Below are 19992 nucleotides of genomic sequence, written 5' to 3'. Positions count from 1 at the left end.
CTGATACCTGGCCAGGGAACGGGTTCTGCCTTTAAAATCGGGCGTGGTTCCTAGCCGCTCTCTCAATTCTGTTCACAGTTCTTTAACGCAAAGAGTGGAAAGGCACGCACACCGCACGCAGAGATGAAACAGCCCAACGTCCCCAAAGCCACTAAATTAGATCCCTCACCTGTCACAGAGAAGATCATTAAGGCCTGACGAATTTATATGGAACTCCGATTTGTTTAGAGGGAAGCTTTGGAAAACAACATCTCCAGCTTTTTGTGTACTAAACATACTCTGCTCCAGGGAAAGGAAGAAATATTTTTAAAAAATAAAAGGTCTCTGTGGCAGAAGGCAGGTGGAGCTGGGCTCACGGTAGAGAAGCAAAGCCAGGTGAGAGAAAGGCCGTGGGGAAGGGGGGTCCACATCTCACACTCACAGAGTAACCTGGCCGTGGGGGAGGGAGGTGTACACCCCACACTCACAGAGTAACCTGGCCGTGGGGGAGGGAGGTCCACATCTCACACTCACAGAGTAACCTGGCCGTGGGGAAGGGAGGTCCACACCCCACACTCACAGAGTAACCTGGCCGTGGGGAAGGGAGGCCCACATCCCACACTCACAGAGTAACCTGGCCGTGGGGAAGGGAGGTCCACCCCCCACACTCACAGAGTAACCTGGCCGTGGGGGAGGGAGGTGTACACCCCACACTCACAGAGTAACCTGGCCATGGGGGAGGGAGGTGTACACCCCACACTCACAGAGTAACCTGGCCGTGGGGAAGGGAGGTCCACACCCCACACTCACAGAGTAACCTGGCCGTGGGGAAGGGGGGTCCACATCTCACACTCACAGAGTAACCTGGCCGTGGGGAAGGGAGGTTTACACCCCACACTCACAGAGTAACCTGGCCGTGGGGAAGGGAGGTCCACACCCCACACTCACAGAGTAACCTGGCCGTGGGGAGGGGAGGTCCACATCTCACACTCACAGAGTAACCTGGCCGTGGGGAAGGGAGGTCCACATCTCACACTCACAGAGTAACCTGGCCGTGGGGAAGGGAGGTCCACATCTCACACTCACAGAGTAACCTGGCCGTGGGGAGGGGAGGTCCACATCTCACACTCACAGAGTAACCTGGCCGTGGGGAGGGGAGGTCCACATCTCACACTCACAGAGTAACCTGGCCGTGGGGAAGGGAGGCCCACACCCCACACTCACAGAGTAACCTGGCCATGGGGAAGGGAGGCCCACATCCCACACTCACAGAGTAACCTGGCCGTGGGGAGGGAGGCCCACATGCCACACTCACAGAGTAACCTGGCCGTGGGGAAGGGGGGTCCACACCCCACACTCACAGAGTAACCTGGCCGTGGGGAAGGGAGGTCCACACCCCACACTCACAGAGTAACCTGGCCGTGGGGAAGGAAGGCCCACATCCCACACTCACAGAGTAACCTGGCCGTGGGGAAGGGAGGCCCACACCCCACACTCACAGAGTAACCTGGCCGTGGGGAAGGGGGGTCCACACCCCACACTCACAGAGTAACCTGGCCGTGGGGGAGGGAGGTGTACATCCCACACTCACAGAGTAACCTGGCCGTGGGGAAGGGAGGCCCACATCCCACACTCACAGAGTAACCTGGCCGTGAGGAAGGGAGGCCTACACCCCACACTCAGAGTAACCTGGCCGTGGGGAAGGGAGGCCCACACCCCACACTCACAGAGTAACCTGGCCGTGGGGAAGGGAGGCCCACACCCCACACTCACAGAGTAACCTGGCCGTGGGGAAGGGAGGCCCACACCCCACACTCACAGAGTAACCTGGCCGTGGGGAAGGGAGGCCCACACCCCACACTCAGAGTAACCTGGCCGTGGGGAAGGGAGGCCCACACCCCACACTCACAGAGTAACCTGGCCGTGGGGAAGGGAGGCCTACACCCCACACTCAGAGTAACCTGGCCGTGGGGAAGGGAGGCCCACACCCCACACTCACAGAGTAACCTGGCCGTGGGGAAGGGAGGTCCACATCTCACACTCACAGAGTAACCTGGCCGTGGGGAAGGGGGGTCCACATCCCACACTCACAGAGTAACCTGGCCGTGGGGAAGGGGGGTCCACACCCCACACTCAGAGTAACCTGGCTGTGGGGAAGGGGGGTCCACACCCCACACTCACAGAGTAACCTGGCTGTGGGGAAGGGGGGTCCACCCCACACACACAAAGTAACCTACATTGGCTTTTTTCCAGGGAAAGGAAGGTCAGTGGCAACAGTGAGAACAGAACAGGCAAAGTCAGCTGGTTAAGAAGTAAACAGCAGGAGAACCAAAGGAGCCCTGCGTGGTTTACACCCCAAACGAGACCCGAGTAAGACAAAGTGGAGAAGAAAAAGGAGAAAATCCAAGCGTGTCTCTTTATTATGAGGGAAAGACTAAGACACATCACCAGGAACAAGGAGCCTGCAACAGGCTGCAGGACTGTGCACACATGTGCGCGCACACACACACACAGCAGAAGGGCATTATTTCACAAGATTAAGACAGAACCTAGAAGAACAGCTCCATCTGCCTCATTAGCTCTGCCCACAAAAGCTCCCAACAAGTCCCATGAGACCTCTTTGACCGCATCATAATTCCCCGGGCTCAACCCTGGATGAAAAACAGCCAATCCAGACGGAATCCACACCACCCTGTTTGACAATCTGTGGCCGCTGTCGTAAAACAGGCACAGCCCTGCAAACGGACCACAGGTCTGGGGCCCACAGAACCTCTCAACAGGCTCCTAAGTAACCTCCCCACCTCCCATACTACCTACATCCTCCCCAAAACTACACTCTTCTAAAATGTCGACCATGACTGCTCCATTCGAAAAACTTTCACGAACAGACGGGGACAAGGTCCGAATCCTGCGGCCCAGCATTCAGAGACATCGCAAATCTGGCCGGAGCCCTCCCGGTGCCATCTTGCTCTGTTCTGTGATTGTCCCCTTCCCCCTCCCTCTCTGAGCCTTGACTTCTATGGCCCTCCCCCCCCCCCCGCACCTAGAAATTCTTCCCATCCCTCTGCACCCCATAAACACAGCATTCTAATAGCAGCCCAAAGTATCAGCCTCTATTCTGGGAAGTCATGGGCAAGCTCCCTTATCCACATCCCCTGTCCCCCCCCCCCCCCCACACACACACACACAGGCTTTGTTTCTACCTCCTTTGGGATATTTATATTCTGAACCACAGCCATTTATCTCCATAGGCAGCTCCCCTGTTTCTACCGCGGGGTTCTTTTTCGGGAGGAGGAGGAGGGATTACAAATATTTTTGTTTTGTTTATTTTATTTTTTTTATTTTAGAAAGGAGAGAGAGAGGGAGAGAGACAGAGAGAGAGAGGAGAGAAAGACCGAGAGAGAGAGAAGGGGGGAGGAGCAGGAAGCATCAACTCCCATATGTGCCTTGACCAGGCAAGCCCAGGGTTTCAAACCAGCAACCTCAGCATTTCCAGGTCGACGCTTTATCCACTGCGCCACCACAGGTCAGGCCACAAATATTTTTCATTGCTGTAAAATACACATCATACAAAATTAAGCATCTTAACCATTCTTAAGTGTACAGTTCAGCCCTGGCCGGTTGGCTCAGTGGTAGAGCGTTGGCCTGATGTACAGAAGTCCCGGGTTCGATTCCCAGCCAGGGCACACAGGAGAAGCACCCATCTGCTTCTCCACCCCTCCCCCTCTCCTTCTTCTCTGTCTCTCTCTTCCCCTCCCGCAGCCAAGGCTCCATTGGAGCAAAGTTGGCTCGGGCACTGAGGATGGCTCTGTGGCCTCTGCCTCAGGCACTAGAATGGCTCTGGTTGCAACAGAGTGATGCCCCAGATGGGCAGAGCATCATCCCCTGGTAGGCGTGCCGAGTGGATCCCGGTCAGGCGCATGCAGGAGTCGGGAGTCTGTCTGCCTTCTTGTTTCCAACTTCAGAAAAATACAAAAAAAAAAAAAAAAAAAGTGTCCAGTTCCGCAGCGATAGGCATATTCACACTGTTGTGCAAGCAGTACCCAGAACTCTCCATCTTGCAGAAGTGAAACGTCACACCCACGACACAACACGCCTCCCCATGGCCTCCCACGCCCAGCCTCCGGCCCCTCCTCACTCCACTTCCTGTCTGTGAATTTGAATACTTGAGATACTTCACATCGTAAGTGGAATCATACAGTATTTGTCTTCTTGTGACTGGTTTGTTTATCATAATGTCCTAAAGGCTCATCCATGTGGTAGCACGTGTCAGAATTCCCTTCCCCTTTGAAGGCTATATACTACTCCATCACACGTTTATGCCACATTTTGTGGATCCATTCATCCGACCGTGAATACTTGGGTTGCTCCCCTCTCTTGGCTACTGTGAGTAAGACTGCTATGAATACGGGTCTTAGAGAGCCTGCTTTCAGCTCTTTGGGCTGTATAATACAAAGTGGAATTGCTGGGTCATATGCTAATTCTACTTTCAACTGTTTTCCATAGTCGCTATGCTACAGTGTGTCCATAAAGTCATGGTGCACTTTTGACTGGTCACAGGAAAGCAACAAAAGACGATAGAAATGTGAAATCTGCACCAAATAAAAGGAAAACCCTCCCAATTTCTGTAGGATGATGTGGCAGCATGTGCGCATGCGCAGATGATGACGGAACACCGTGTATACAGTGGGGCAGCCCACGGCCATGCCAGTCGAGATGTGGACGGTACAGAGGAAAGTTCAGTGTGTTCTGTGGCTCGCTAAATTCGAATCCGTGACCAAAGTGCAACGTGAATATCAGCGCATTTATAACGAAGCGCCACCACATAGGAATAACATTACTCAATGGGATAAGCAGTTGAAGGAAACCGGCAGTTTGGTGGAGAAACCCCGTTCTGGTAGGCCATCAGTCAGTGATGAGTCTGTAGAGGCTATACGGGATAGCTACCTAAGGAGCCCTAAAAAATCTGTGCGTGAGCCCACATCGAACTGCACTGAATAGGTATGAAACTGGGAGAGTTTTCCTTTTATTTGGTGCAGATTTCACATTTCTATCGTCTTTTGTTGCTTTCCTGTGACCGGTCAAAAGTGCACCAGTCTTTACGGACACACTGTATTTTACCTGATCACTAAGCATGGCCCAGGGTTCCAATTTCCTCCACATCCTTGTCAGCACTTTCTAATGTCCTTAATAAGAGCCACCCTAATGAGTGTGAGGTAGTGGGAGATAGCCCGTTGTGGTTCTTATTTACATTTCCCTAGAGCCCACTGACCTTAAGCATCTTTTCAAGTGCTTACGGCTCGTTGACAGATCTTCTTTGGAGAAATATCCATTCAAGCTCTTTGCTCCTGTTTTAGTTGGGTTGTTTTTTCTTGTTGAGTGGTAGTTTTTTTTTTATCAACTCTAGATATGAAACCATTATCATATGAACCATGGAGTTCATTTAAGATACATCTTTTTCTAGGCCCTGGCCAGGTGACCCAGTGGATAAAGCACAGTCCTGGAGCACCAAGGTCATGGGTTCCAGCCCCAGCCAGGACACATACAAGAAGTGGTCAGTGACTACACAGCTGGACAGAACAGCTAGGGAGAACAGCCCGTTGATGCTCCTCTCTGTCCCTATCAATGGGGAAAACAAATTTTTGAGTTAAATATATTTTTCTATCTCCTAATATTTCAGAGTGCTGTATGTAATAAAGAAATGTTTCGAGTTGAATATATTTCTTCCTTTTTCTTTTATTCTTTAAGAAAAACTACATCCCCTACCCCAGCAATCACCACACTGATGTTTTTGCCCATGAATTTCTCTTCTTTTTCTTTTTTTTACTTCCAAAAGCTCCTTTTTAAAAAAATTTTTTTGTAAAATGCAAAATTCAAAATATCTAAAAAGGGGGATACAATGGAAAATAAGACTCGCCCCCACTCCTGTTCTCCAGACACGAGGTCTGATCCCTGGTGGCATTTTTGTTTTGTTTTTTGTTTTTTGTTTTTGTATTTTTCCGAAGCTGCAAACGGGGAGAGACAGTCAGACTCCTGCATGCGCCCGACGGATCCACCTGGCACGCCCACCAGGGGGCGATGCTCTGCCCCTCCGGGGCGTCGCTCTGCTGCGACCAGAGCCACTCTAGCGCCTGGGGCAGAAGCCAAGGAGCCATCCCCAGCGCCCAGGCCATCTTTGCTCCAATGGAGCCTCGGCTGCAGGAGGGGAAGAGAGAGACAGAGAGGAAGGAGAGGGGGAGGGGTGGAGAAGCAGATGGGCGCTTCTCCTGTGTGCCCTGGCCGGGAATCGAACCCAGGACTTCTGCACGCCAGGCTGACACTCTACCACTGAGCCAACCAGCCAGGGCCGCATTTCATTTTTTAAAAAAGAACTCCTTCTATGGGTATTCTGTGCCTATACAAGAAAACATGTATCTTATATTCACTTCCAAAATAGTAACGTACTAATACCCACTGGTCTACACCTTATCTTTTTGACTTAATAATTATTCAGCTTTAGTTTATATCATCTGTCCCACTCTTTTAAGCAACTATTGTACTAAATATTCCAATATATGTAACACAATTTATTTATCCAGTCCCCTAAGGATGAACGTTTAAGTGGTTGGTTATCCATTGCTTCCAAGAATATCCTTAAATATATGTTATTTCACACAAGGACAGAATCTGCAGGATATAGTAATCAAATGACATCTGTATTTTAAGTTTGGATAACTATCTTCAAACTGGTTCCAATAAAAATTCATACTCCCAATGGCAAAAATAATATCGCCTATTTTCCATATACCTTCAAAAACACATTGTTTTCAAAATTTGTTTCTCTGTGCCAACCTGATAGACTAAAAAAAAAAAGTTATTTGATTGAAGTTGTATTTTGCATCTCTCTTATTATGAACTGTCTATTCACATTCTTCATAACTTTGTCAATTTTTCTATTTCGTTGTTTGTCTTTTTTCCATTATATTTCTGGTGTCCTTTATATGTTGATGAAAACAGCCCGTTTCCTGTGAGATGAATTGCCAATCGTTTTCCTAGTTTGTCTTTGCTTTTTGATATAGTTTTTTTAAACTTTATTGTGTGTTTGGCAATGCAGAATTTCCGCAGTAAAGTTTTATCACTCTTTTCATTTTTATTATCTTTTTGTGTGACAGACAGAGAGGGACCCATAGGGACAGACAGACAGAAAGGGAGAGATGAGAAGCATCAATTCTTCGTTGTAGCATCTTATTTGTTCATTGATTGCTCTCTCATATGTGCCTTGACTGGGGATGGGGGGACTCCAGCCGAGCCAGTGACCTCTTGCTCAAGCTAGCAACCTTTGGGCTCAAGCAGTGACCATGGGGTCATGTCTACGGCCCCACTCTCAAGCCGGCGACCCCGTGCCCAAGCTGGTGAGCCCATGCTCATGTCGGATAAACCCATGCTCAAGCCAGCGGCCTTAAGGTTTTGAACCTGGGTCCTCTGTGTCCCAGTCCGAAGCTCTATTCACTGCGCCACCACCACCTGGTCAGGCTATCACTCTTTTCTTTAATGGTTTCTTAATATCTCTTACTTTCTATCCCGACAATTATCACAGTAAAAATCCTCACTACCTTGCAAGTAATGTGTAGTCTCCCCATTGAGCTGCTTCTAGTTCTTCCTTCTACCTGCCAACTTGTTCTACACACGTCACATTCCTCTTCAAACATGGTTTTCCCCAACGAGTCTCCAGTCCAAAACCCTTCAATTGTCCCCTCCTTACTATTTATAGCAGGGGTCCCCCAAACTACGGCCCACGGGCCGCATGCGGCCCCCTGAGGCCATTCATCCGGCCCCCACTGCACTTCCGGAAGGGGCACCTCTTTCATTGGTGGTCAGTGAGAGGAGCATATTGACCATCTCATTAGCCAAAAGCAGGCCCATAGTTCCCATTGAAATACTGGTCAGTTTGTTGATTTAAATTTACTTGTCCTTTATTTTAAATATTGTATTTGTTACCGTTTTGTTTTTTTACTTTAAAATAAGATATGTGCAGTGTGCATAGGGATTTTTTTATAGTTTTTTTTTTTATAGTCCGGCCCTCCAACGGTCTGAGGGACAGTGAACTGGCCCCCTGTGTAAAAAGTTTGGGGACCCCTGATTTATAGACTACTAAATCTAATATTTAGGTCATTCCCAATCTAACTTCAATTTACATATCCCACAGCCCCTTACTATAGTCAAATAGTTTCTCACTGGTCCCAAATTTAGGAACAAAGGTAATCCCAGTCTGTCTTTTGTCCAAACTATACCTGATGTTTTGAATGTTCTTCCCTTTCTTCAGAGGTCAGTTCGAGTAGCCCTCTCCGCTCCCTCCCTGCCTCTGCAGACCACACGTACCCAACAGCTCTCCAGTAAGAGTCTAATCCACTGTACAACGGTAGACAGATAATGGATATCCAATGAATGTTGTGCTGTGGGGGCCACAGCAGGGAGACTCAACCTAGAATGGACAGTGGGGCCTCTAACCCTTTGAGCTGTCCCTAGAAGGTGAGAAGATGTGACCAGATTTTGTTCTTAATGAAACAAAGGTCAAGGTCAACAAGAACTCATCGTCTGTAAGTCTGATTGGAGCAGCGAGTGTGAAGGCTGGAGTAAAAACAGAGGAAAGTGCTAGAACGCTCGAGTGGGCCAGGTGAAACAGGGTCTTTTAGGTCAATGTAAGCAAGTTTTTACCCTCACTGACCTCGGGGCAACTGTCAGCCACACCCTCTTGAAGCCGGAGAACAGGAATTGTACAAAGACCACCAACTACACCCATCTAGAGCTGAACCAGCCCTTGAGTGTCCAGACTTGAGCCTGATTCGAATACAAATATACTTTTACTTATACACTGTATCCAACTGTATACAGCCGTGCGACAGAGCACTGCAGAAAGAGGACTGTGGCGAGGTGCGGCTCTATTTCTTTGCCTGAGGGCTTCAAACAATTACAAGCTCCAGTCACTCTAGGCGCCCAACCCTCAGACCAGTTAGAGACCAGGCGGCTGATGAGGAAAGGTCAGAGCTGACTCTCCCTCACTGTTTCCATTCACCTTTAATCCAGGACAGGTGAGCAGCACAGCCTGGAGCCCAGCGAATCTGTCCGCTTCCCTCAACGATTTCCCTCTTGCTCCCGTGTAAAACAGGCAGTCAGACCTCTTTTTTTTTTTTTTTTTTTTTCATCCTCCTCTCAAGATCTGAGATCAAATGTCCAGGAAGATTTCATGGAAGGTCAGCACTGACTTCCCCCACATCTAGCCTGGACAGGTAGTGGGAGACCGGTTGCCAGGACAGGGAATCTGACCTATGTCCTCACCCCACTCGGCTCTCTGAACTGACAGTCTGCCCGGTTGCCGTGAAGGCAAGCTGTTCCAAACAAACACCTCCGAACAGCTCTGCTTGCTGCGCGCATTCTGCAGAATGCTCGGCAGGTCTCCCCTCTCCGTCCGCAGCATCACCAGCCAGGCGGACACCTAACGGGCATCGCGTGTGCGATTTCCTGGTCAGAGTGACGACTCCCTTTCGACTCCCCGTGGCTTTCAAAGGGGCCAGGGGTGGGACAGTCGTTCTGACATCTGTTGCCACAGCGTACTCCGTCTTTCTGTCTTTGCCAACATGATGCATTTTGAAGGGAATAAAAGAAAGTGGTTACAAAAAAAAAAAAAAAAGGTGAGATTGCAATGTAATAAAGATGTCAATGGAACGGGCTGAAAATGACTCTTACACTTTTATTTTGAAGTAAGCACTGTCGAGAAGTCTCAAACTCAGAAATGCCACGTTTTCTATTATTTTTAATCCCCTACGATGTCACTGGCCATTCCTCCTGTATTTTAAACTAGAGGGACATTTTGATTGAAACTGGAATTATATTTACTATATCACCTGCCTCAGGATTTCAACAGGACTATTTTTTCCTCTTCCCCTAGAATGTTTCTCCCTAACTCCACCTTGCCCTAGTGACTTCAACCACACAGGCTGGTCATAAGAGCAGTAGAATCTAGTCTTTTCTTATCATAAACAGCCAAGAACGTGTCTCTGCTTCTATACAGAGTCTGGCAATATAACTCACGCTTCTGGAGGGAGGACTAGCGTCTCCAGCCGACAACGAGGTCATAAATATGATTTGGAGCCGAGCACACAGGCAGAGTATCTCAGCGTGCACACCTTCCGTTAGGACGCACAAGCAGGCTAAATCAATGAGGCATATTCAGGGGAAAAAAAGTCATTTTTTTTCCCTCACACACAGCTAAATAATCTTTTCAGTGGTACAGCTGGTCCTCAAATAACATTTTGTTCAACATCATCTTGTTATAACATCAATGAGACACTGTCGGACCTCAACTCTTGTTTATATCAATTAGCCTTTGGTAAAATCGGTTTCGTTATACGTCATTTCGATGTAGCTGCAAAAACCTATCGATGATGGTAGGTGAAGACTGCCTGTATTGTCTTCTGAATCCCAAATCATTAATTCCCTTTCTTACTTGTCTACAAAAAAAATAAATAAATTAAAAAAATTGAAGAGTTGAAGACAAGTGAGTTACCAAGTGTGACTCATTAACCAAATAATTCCTTCCATGTCTTTATAATGGGATAAATTTAAATAGGATTCCTTTTTATTTCATTTATATGGGTGACGTTGGTCAATAAAATGACATAGGTTTCCAGTGTACAATTCTATAATCCATCATCTGTATACTGGACACCCCCAAGTCCAGTCTCCCTCCACCCCTGTTATACCCCCTTACCCCTCTACACAGGATTCTTACAAACAGCTCATACAGTCCCCAGACATGACCTATGAAATCCGTATCTCCATTTTCTCAAGAAAGACCTGAGTTCGGAGACAGGAAGCTCACGCTCACAGAGCTGGCACTTGAAGAAGACGCTTCACAGCTCCATTCCACACCCCTTTCCCTCCACAGGGCCACTCTCAGGTCTAGAAATGTATCTTTAACACCTCTTTCTTTTTTTAAGTCTTAAAAGAAAGGGTCAATGGAATGTTTGGGGCACTAATGTCACGGAGTCACGTACACCAGACACGCCCCAAATTCTCTCTCACCTGTCAGGCCCCTAGATGTGCAGACTCTAGACCTTCCCTACGCAGGAGCCACAGGGAGACTCAGAAAAAAGTACAAGCTGATGAAGTGCTTCCAGCTACCCTGACAGAATGACAATACTGTATAGTTAACGTTGTAACAAAACGAATTATTCTGTATTTGAATCTGACACCGATAAAACTCTTATCCAACAACAGACAAAGTCTTGGGAAAATATCAAAATGCTTTGTAAGTAATCTGTTATGCCAGGCTAATTAAGAATGAAGGGGGAAAGGGTACACAGTGTATGATTCCAACCATGTGACATCCTGGGAAAGATAAAACCGTGGGGACAGTAGAAAAGGCCAGCGGTGGCCAGGGACTGCTGAGGGAGGGGGATGGAGAGGAGGAACCAGGATGGTAAGGGCACGAAACGACTCTGGACGATGCGATAAGGATGGATACATGGCATTCTACAGACGTCAACCCCATAAAAGGACCCCGCTGAGCGTGAGCCCTGAGGTTAACCTATAACCCTCGGGTGACGATGATGATGTCTGTGTAGGCTCATCAGCTGTAGCAAGTGTGCCATTCTGGTGAGTGACGTGGATAATGGGGGGGGGGGCGGGGCTGTGCATGTCAGGGGGGCAGGGAGACAGAACAGAATATGGCCAATATCTACCTTCTACTCCGTTTTGCAAATGAACCTAAAACGTCTCTTAAAAAATTGTCTATTTAAAAATCAGGGTAAATGATCTGTGGCAACTCTAATCTTTTCCTATCGATTACAGCTTTGCAGGCCCGCCGTGGCCTCGTTAGTAAAGAACATATTGGGCCATCAGCCCCAACCTTCAGGGAAGGGCTTCTGCACACACTCCCTGCTCCCGGACACCCGCTCGGCCTCGGACAGGACGTGGACAGACCAGGGCCCAAGTCAGGGGGGAGGTCAGGTGCAGACAGCGGACAGAGGAGGCAGAGTGTGGTTACGGAGACAGCGAGTTCCTACAGACAGACATCGGCGGGAGGATACGCCCGAGGGGGCAGGAGGGAGGAGAAAGAATCCTAAGAGGCTCTGAACTTATTGGTCTACCTACCTAATGCAATAGTCCTACAAAATTAGATTATCCTACAATACGAAACATGGTATTACATTTCCCTTCCTTAAAAAAACTGTCTTTGCTGTGCACGATTCCATAATTAGAATGCAGATAATGTGTTTACAATGTATCCTTCAGCTACAAGCAAGATTTTTCAAAAGTGGACCGTAAATGCTATGAAGATTTTTCAACAGAAAGATATGTTTTTAAAAAAAAATGTGTATGTCAAAGTGCCATTACAAAGACCTCGCTCTCAGAATAAACTTTTGGATAAAACTGCAAAGATTATAGTTTTGTGATTTATGACATGAAAGAAAAATGGATACTTTTACCTCCTGGGTATTCTCGGCCCAGAACATCTATGAATTACCAAACCCAGCGGGAGTTCAATGAGATTTTGAAACAGTCACGCGGAGCCGCGGTGGGGTGCGTGTGCCTGCTTGCTCTGGTCAACACTGAGAACAGGCTAAGCACCTGGCTGCCATCAGAACACCTGGGGATTCTGAACACGATCAGCTCCTGCACGTCATCCCCAGGGAGGTTGATTTCCCTGCTCTGACCTGCTTACGTCGTCCATACTCGGTGAAGCAGTGGTGATGAACTCACAGAAGTGTACACCCCCGGGGAGAAGTGGCTAGCATCTCTCTGTGCACGCTGAAGCATCCTTATTGCCCAAGAGCTCCCTCTAAGACCAAGACACCTAGAAAGACACCCAGCCAGGTCCCCTCAGCATGTAGACATGTGTCCCTCCCCTCAAAAAACAGTCAAGTGGGCAGCGGGGTCCTCTCTCGCGGTCACACGTTAGGACCCCTGGGAGACCCGCGGAGCCCGGAGCTCCAATTGAGGGCGCAAGGACACCCGCCTGACCCCCCATCCTGACGGCCTGCTCACTGCCACTGCCGGCAGCGTGGTTTCTGCCCCCTCCAGTCCCTCTGCACACCTCAACCCCGCCACCGACGCCCTCCAGCACGGGAATCCCGACACGTCCAGGCCTGACCTCATCGTCTTCCTCCTCGTTCACCCGGAACGTGGGAGTCCCTCTCGCGTCCTCACGACATTCAGTCACGAAGACCAGCCAAGTTTCCCTCCTCCGAAATAGCCTTCCTCAACCTCCTCGCCTCTGATCATCCCCACGGCTGCCCCCTGGGACCCTGGGACCCTGTTCCCCAGGCTGATGCAGTCGCCTCTGGCCTCCAATCCTGCCATGTCCCACGCCCCCCACTCCACTCCACCCACAATCTACCCAGCGCACGGCATCGGCGACCTCGGGGGTCACGCACAATTCTTCAGTGGGTCACGGCTCCACACGGGATAGAGAGCGGGCCCTAAACTAGCTACCCGTCTCCTCACTCCTGACTCTGCCCTAAACGCTCTAACTGAACTGACCCACACACAGCGCTCTTAGAACGCCACGCGGCGACTCACGCGAGTCGCTCTCCCCGCAAAGGCTCTCTTCTCCCTGTCTCCCTGCCCCGCCTACCCAGCTCCTCACCCCCACCGCCCTGCCCCGCCTACCCAGCTCCTCACCCCCACCGCCCTGCCCCGCCTACCCAGCTCCTCACCCCCACCGCCCTGCCCCGCCTACCCAGCTCCTCACCCCCACCGCCCTGCCCCGCCTACCCAGCTCCTCACCCCCACCGCCCTGCCCCGCCTACCCAGCTCCTCGCCCCCACCGCCCTGCCCCGCCTACCCAGCTCCTCGCCCCCACCGCCCTGCCCCGCCTACCCAGCTCCTCACCCCCACGGCCCTGCCCCGCCTACCCAGCTCCTCACCCCCACCGCCCTGCCCCGCCTACCCAGCTCCTCACCCCCCACCGCCCTGCCCCGCCTACCCAGCTCCTCACCCCCACCGCCCTGCCCCGCCTACCCAGCTCCTCACCCCCACCGCCCTGCCCCGCCTACCCAGCTCCTCACCCCCACCGCCCTGCCCCGCCTACCCAGCTCCTCGCCCCCACCGCCCTGCCCCGCCTACCCAGCTCCTCACCCCCACGGCCCTGCCCCGCCTACCCAGCTCCTCACCCCCACCGCCCTGCCCCGCCTACCCAGCTCCTCACCCCCACCGCCCTGCCCCGCCTACCCAGCTCCTCACCCCCACCGCCCTGCCCCGCCTACCCAGCTCCTCACCCCCACCGCTGGCCCCGCCTACCCAGCTCCTCACCCCCACCGCTGGGCCCCCTCCAGCTGTCCATCAGGCCCCCCCCAGACTGCCTGTGCCGTGCGTCTCCACTCCGGCAGAACCGCCTGCGATTCAGTGTCAGTAGAGGTGTCTGTTTTCTACCAGACTATCAACTCCTGGACCAAGGACAGTGACTTCTCATCTTTATATCTATTATAGTTCAATGCACATAGCATACAGTAAAAAAAAAAAAAAAAAAGCCCAGAGGAATGAATGAACTGTAGGGTGAGGGTAAGAAGATGCCCACTGGACCTAGAGCAGTGGTCCCCAACCCCTGGGCCACGGACCGGTACCGGTCCATGGGCCATTTGGTACCAGTCCACAGAGAAAGAATAAATAACTGACATTATTTCCATTTTATTTATATTTAAGTCTAAGCAATGTTTTATTTTATTTTATTTTATTTTTTATTTTTCATTTTTCTGAAGCTGGAAATGGGGAGAGACAGTCAGACAGACTCCCGCATGCGCCCGACCGGGATCCACCCGGCACGCCCACCAGGGGCGACGCTCTGCCCACCAGGGGGCGATGCTCTGCCCATCCTGGGCGTCGCCATATTGCGACCAGAGCCACTCTAGCACCTGAGGCAGAGGCCACAGAGCCATCCCCAGCGCCCGGGCCATCTTTGCTCCAATGGAGCCTTGGCTGCAGGAGGGGAAGAGAGAGACAGAGAGGAAAGTGTGGCGGAGGGGTGGAGAAGCAAATGGGCGCTTCTTCTGTGTGCCCTGGCCGGGAATCGAACCCGGGTCCTCCGCACGCTAGGCCGACGCTCTACCGCTGAGCCAACCGGCCAGGGCAATGTTTTATTTTTTAAAAATGACCAGATTCCCTCTGTTACATCCATCTAAGATTCACTTTTGATGCTTGTCTAGGTCACGTGATACATTTATCTGTCCCACCCTAAAGGCCGGTCTGTGAAAATATTTTCTGACATTAAACTGGTCCGTGGCCCAGAAAAGAATAGGGACCACTGACCTAGAGGACAGAAAAAACCCCGGACCCGAAGGAGGCACAGACAACTATTACTAAGTCCCTCCCATAAAAAAAAAAAATACACAGTTATTAAGGGAGTATCAAAGTGACAAAGAAAAACACTTATCCCTGGACTGAGCGGCCAATCAGGTCCGAGTCACCAGCAGCGAAGCTGACGGAAGACCAACCAAAAGGCCAGACAAATGTGATTCTGTCTGCGAGTCAGGGAACTCGGGGACCCGCGTCCACGGAGGGAGCAGAGACCGGCACCTTCCTCGCTCAGCTCCCCGTCCTTCTCGCCCCTTCTCAGGCTGCGCCACCACATCCCAGGTCCCCTGGGGAGCTCCCGGGGGTTGGCGCCTCCGGTCCTGGCCAGTGGGCCGTCTGGGGTGTGAGAGAGACGGGGCGTCTTTGTTTGTGTGGCAGGACTAGAGGACAAAAAGGGAAACCACACTTCACGCAGGACGTGGATTTGTACCCGGTATCGGGAGACTCTGCAAACACTCCACCTGACAGTGACCGTGAGCAGTCCCCTTCTGCGGATGAGGAATCTGTGTCTGAGGTCACTCAGCCAAGCAGTGACACAGCCGGCCCCAGAACCCAGCAATGACAGGCCCCAGGGTATTTTCTACAGCCCTGACGACCTCAAACTGGAGAGGGCTGTGTGGTCAAGCCATCCGCATAGTAATTCAGAATACAGTCTTCTCCAAATGCTGGGAAGCATCTACAGCGGTGTTTTTCAAGTGCCAGTCTGCAGAACGGTCCACAAGAAATTTCGTGCCAGTCCACGAAAGAGGTAACCACCCAGATGTTGGATGACGATAATAAACCCAATGATCTTAGTTCAATTTTCTTATGCTCAGGGTGATTTCTGCCTTAGCAGTCCCTGAAATAATTCCCCTATTTTCCACCAGTCCCCCAGTATACCAGGGTTGAAAACCACTGGTCCACGGACCACTCATACACAATGGGCACACAAGGAGTGGAGAAGGGTCCTGACCTAGAAATCTAACGGATACTTCTTGTTTTATTCCTATAATTAACCCAGATCAACATCACAAACAAAAACGGATTTGAAAATTAGCTTTAGGAATGCAAAGGGTTCTTACATGAGGTTTCTTCCTAAGAATATTTTTCTTCCACCAAAAAAAAAAAAAATCACCAGGCAGAGAAAGTACTCTGCCTTGTTAACGTGCAGGAACAGTGACTCTGGAAGACACCTGTGCTTATCTGGCCAGGGGCTCATTTACAGTGCGCTGACATTTGAATAAAACATCATCCTAAACCCTGCAGACAAGAATGTACTGTAGGAATGCCATAGTCTAGAGGGGTACAGCTGATACGAGATACATACACAGCTTTGCCATACTATTAAACCCACAACTGGGCAAAATCATGACAGTTCGGACGTGAGGCATCAGCGCTTTTTTATTGTCATTGTTACACGCCACGGACCCTTCTGAGACAGAAATCCTAACGCTTTGAGCAGTCGGCTAAATACGGTAGTATGTCTTCCTCACTTTGGGGGTGGTGTCAGGAGTTTTTTAAACACATGATAGTAACCCCTTCCCCCCTTCATTTTTTTCAAGCTGGCTCTCTCCATGCAGTCAGGGCTGGGGGGTAATCTGACCCGGGAGGCTGAGCCACACCAGGCGTCAAGCCTTGTCCCAGAAACTCTAGGCTCAGATATAACAGGCGAGATCGGTGTGGAAATACAATAACCCGGAAGGCTTAGCACCTTTAGGAAAGCTAAATCCTAGCCTGCTTTTTAAAATCACCAGAGAAGTCCTAAGGAAGTGATGGGTGACCAGACAGAGAAACGGGGAGGGAAATGAACAGGGCTGGCCACTGGCGTTTTTACACACTGGTTTTAATGTACTGACTGTTCTGTATGGACCCAGGAGAAGTTAAGGAGCAGTTTTAACTGGCCCCGAGTAGCAGAGCTAATGAAGCCAGGAATGAAGCTCATGTCTAAACGTCTAGACATAAAAGACAGGCTACTTCTATAATACTTGAGTGTTTCAGGGTAAACAGCTCAAAACATGGAGATCAAAGGCAGAAATTTAGAATTTTGCCCAACAGTAATACATAATTATGAAATAAAAAGTTGAAGAAATAAACACAAGTTGTTGGCAGTGGCCGTGTAAGAGTGAGTTCAGAGAGGGCTCCCACGCCACCTTGTGTAACCTTGCAAGGTTCCGTTCTAAGTGACTGTCTTTAATCTTTGTAACCAGAAAAAGACACCTTTTTCACGTCGATAAAAAAAAACAAAACAAAACTAACAAACAAACAAAAGAAAACCACGAGGTTAAATGTACAGAAACCCACGCGAGTGAACTTGAGTATTTACTTTCCTAAGTGCCTCATCCCTAACGCACTCCATGCATCCTGATCTCAGTTCATTTGTATGAAACAGAAAAATGATCCTCCTCGAATTATGATACTGGGTGCAATGCGTTTATTACACTGGAAAATGACTAGACTATTCATTTCAGGGACACAGATCACCGCCATCAGCCTTGAAATTTATTATTGAAAAGTACCAGAAAAGAAGGAAAATAACACTCTCCTCCCACAACTCTGTTCAGACCCGCATACCAAAATATCAGCAGGACAAGGAAGGTCTTGTACATGAGCCGGGAAACTATTCGGAAAAATCCTCCGCAAATGGGTGATGGCCGGCACCAACACAGCCACCGCCAACGGTCTCAGCAATCCACCCGCCCACTTAGGGCAACACATAAATAAACACCTAGCGAATCAGGGAATGAACCCATCACCAGCAAACACAACTATTTTCTGGGTTTTCAAAAAAAGTAAATTATGTGGTCACCTGCCACTTGATTCCAAACAAATTAAAAAGGCAGGTTCAGGACCCAGGCGGCCAATGTCAAGATGCCACCGAGGACACGCCCTTCCAGTTTTCCTGTGTAAATATCCTCGAGTGTGGTTTTCCCCATTCCTGCTTGTGGCTGACCTGAATTCTAACTGATTTAATACGTCTGTGTATACGTGACCTACGGGATGCAGGAAGCGTCCCCAACCTTCTAGGACAAGCTGGGTGTACACCTCACCAGTACGAGAGGATATGTTGGAGAGTGATGGGGAATTCCCAGAAAAGGACCGATGAAGGAGAGACCACACTGAAAGTCACAGAGGACCTCCAAAGCTTCGGGATGCTGTGTGGTAACTTCTCAGAAGTGAAGTGAAGAGAATGTTGGAGGGGGATATCAAAACAAATCTCAAGACAGAAAAGACCCAGCCTAGTAATTTCTCTCCCCCAAATCTCTTCCTCCATAAGCTTGAGAGAAGACCCCCCAAAATAACTCAACACCTGTGCTACTGCTATTACCTTGATGCTTTGAGATCCAAACGGGTTGTTAGAGGAGTCCCGCTTTAAAATGCAAACATTCTTGGGAGGGGTGCCCGGTAGTGACCAAGGAGGACCATGATGCTTTGGGGTCTAAGGAGGTAAAAAGGGCCAGGGCAACCCCCCAGCCAAGTCCACATGGGCTGTAGCCTGAAAAAAGAACTCCTGGACTTGGAGGGTGTGACAAGTGTGACCCTAGAAGGCGGACCTCGGGTTTCTGATGAAAACGTGGGATTGGCCCGCAAGGACCCGCAGGGGCCGCTCGGGACCCAGACGCCGTGTCCCCAGCCCTGTCTCAGTCCTGGCTCCCTCCATCCCTGACCATGCCTTACTCACCCTTTCTCCCGCTCTTCCTCAGTGAGAAGGGGTAAGTGGGTATTTTGTGCCCTCGCCCAATTTGGCCAAAACCCTAAAAGTAAAAATGACAGAGACAGACACGTGTTTTAATATCCTGAAGTTTAAGCCTTAGGAACTCCCACCACCTGCCCAACACTTGCAGGCTGGGGGGGCAGCGCGCCCTCCCGGCCTGGACTTGGGGCCGCCGCGGTCCCCTCCGGGGAGAAGCGGGGCGGCTGCGGGCCCGGGGTCGCCGCCAGGCGCGGCAGGCCGCCCGGGTGAGCGGGAGGCGGCGGGGGCGGCGGCGGGGGCGGCCTCCGATCCGCACGCGCACACGCTCCCGAGCCCAGCCGAGCGGCCCTCCGCTCCCAGCAGCGCCCGCCCCGCCGGGGGCCACCTCCCGCGGAGGGTCCCGGGGCCCCGAGGACCACCCGGCGGCGGCGGCGGCGCGCAGGCCCCACCGCGGCAGCTTCAAGGCCCCCCACCCGCCGCCGGGCGCCCGCCCTCCGCACCCGCTGCGCAGCTCGGCCCTAAGGATGGCCCGCGCGGCCCCGCCCACCGCCTGCGGCAAGCCCCGCCCCCGCCGGGTGCCGCAAAGCCCCCGCCCCTGTCTGGTCGCGGCCAAAACCCGGCCTGGATTTCCGGCGGATCCCGGCGGATCGTTCAACAAGCAGTGACTGAGCACTTGCCAGGCTTCGTGGCCGAGAGGGCGACAGAGAGCTAAGGAGTAGGGAGCTCCGTCTTCAGCCCGGTCGCTGGTTTCACCGGTGGGAAACCCAGACCCTCGCAGCCGCGTGGAATGCACGCTGTGGTGGCGGAGCTCCCCTGGCTGGGTACTCCTTACCGCGTGTTCTCTGCTCCAGCTCCGGGCACAAGGGCTGACCTTGCAGCCCATGGACGCCAGCTGCCAGCAGCCACCAGGGCTGCCGCTGAAATCCACACCGCACCCCTTGCCTCCAGGGGGCACAGGCTCTCCACTGGGCTGACAGCCCCCAGACACTGGGTCCCACAACTACCAAACACAG

At 51.1% G+C, this 19992-nt stretch overlaps 1 protein-coding gene across 1 annotated transcript in view; it reads right to left on the bottom strand.

Moving 5' to 3' along the window:
* The window catches only part of IMMP2L (inner mitochondrial membrane peptidase subunit 2), a 662788-nt gene extending 643275 nt beyond the window's left edge, over positions 1 to 19513 (bottom strand). The window contains exons 1-2 of the mRNA XM_066354058.1: positions 19480 to 19513; positions 18968 to 19040 (exon numbers count right to left, since the gene is read on the bottom strand). The gene's annotated coding sequence lies outside the window, so the exon portion shown is untranslated. The remainder of the gene's footprint in view (positions 1 to 18967; positions 19041 to 19479) is intronic.
* Between the last annotated feature and the right edge of the window lie 479 nt (positions 19514 to 19992).

Source organism: Saccopteryx leptura, chromosome 12, assembly GCF_036850995.1.
Source record: "Saccopteryx leptura isolate mSacLep1 chromosome 12, mSacLep1_pri_phased_curated, whole genome shotgun sequence".
Lineage (NCBI taxonomy): Eukaryota > Metazoa > Chordata > Mammalia > Chiroptera > Emballonuridae > Saccopteryx > Saccopteryx leptura.
The sequence above is the reverse complement of the archived record's forward strand: the minus strand, read 5'-3'. Positions and strand labels throughout refer to the sequence as shown.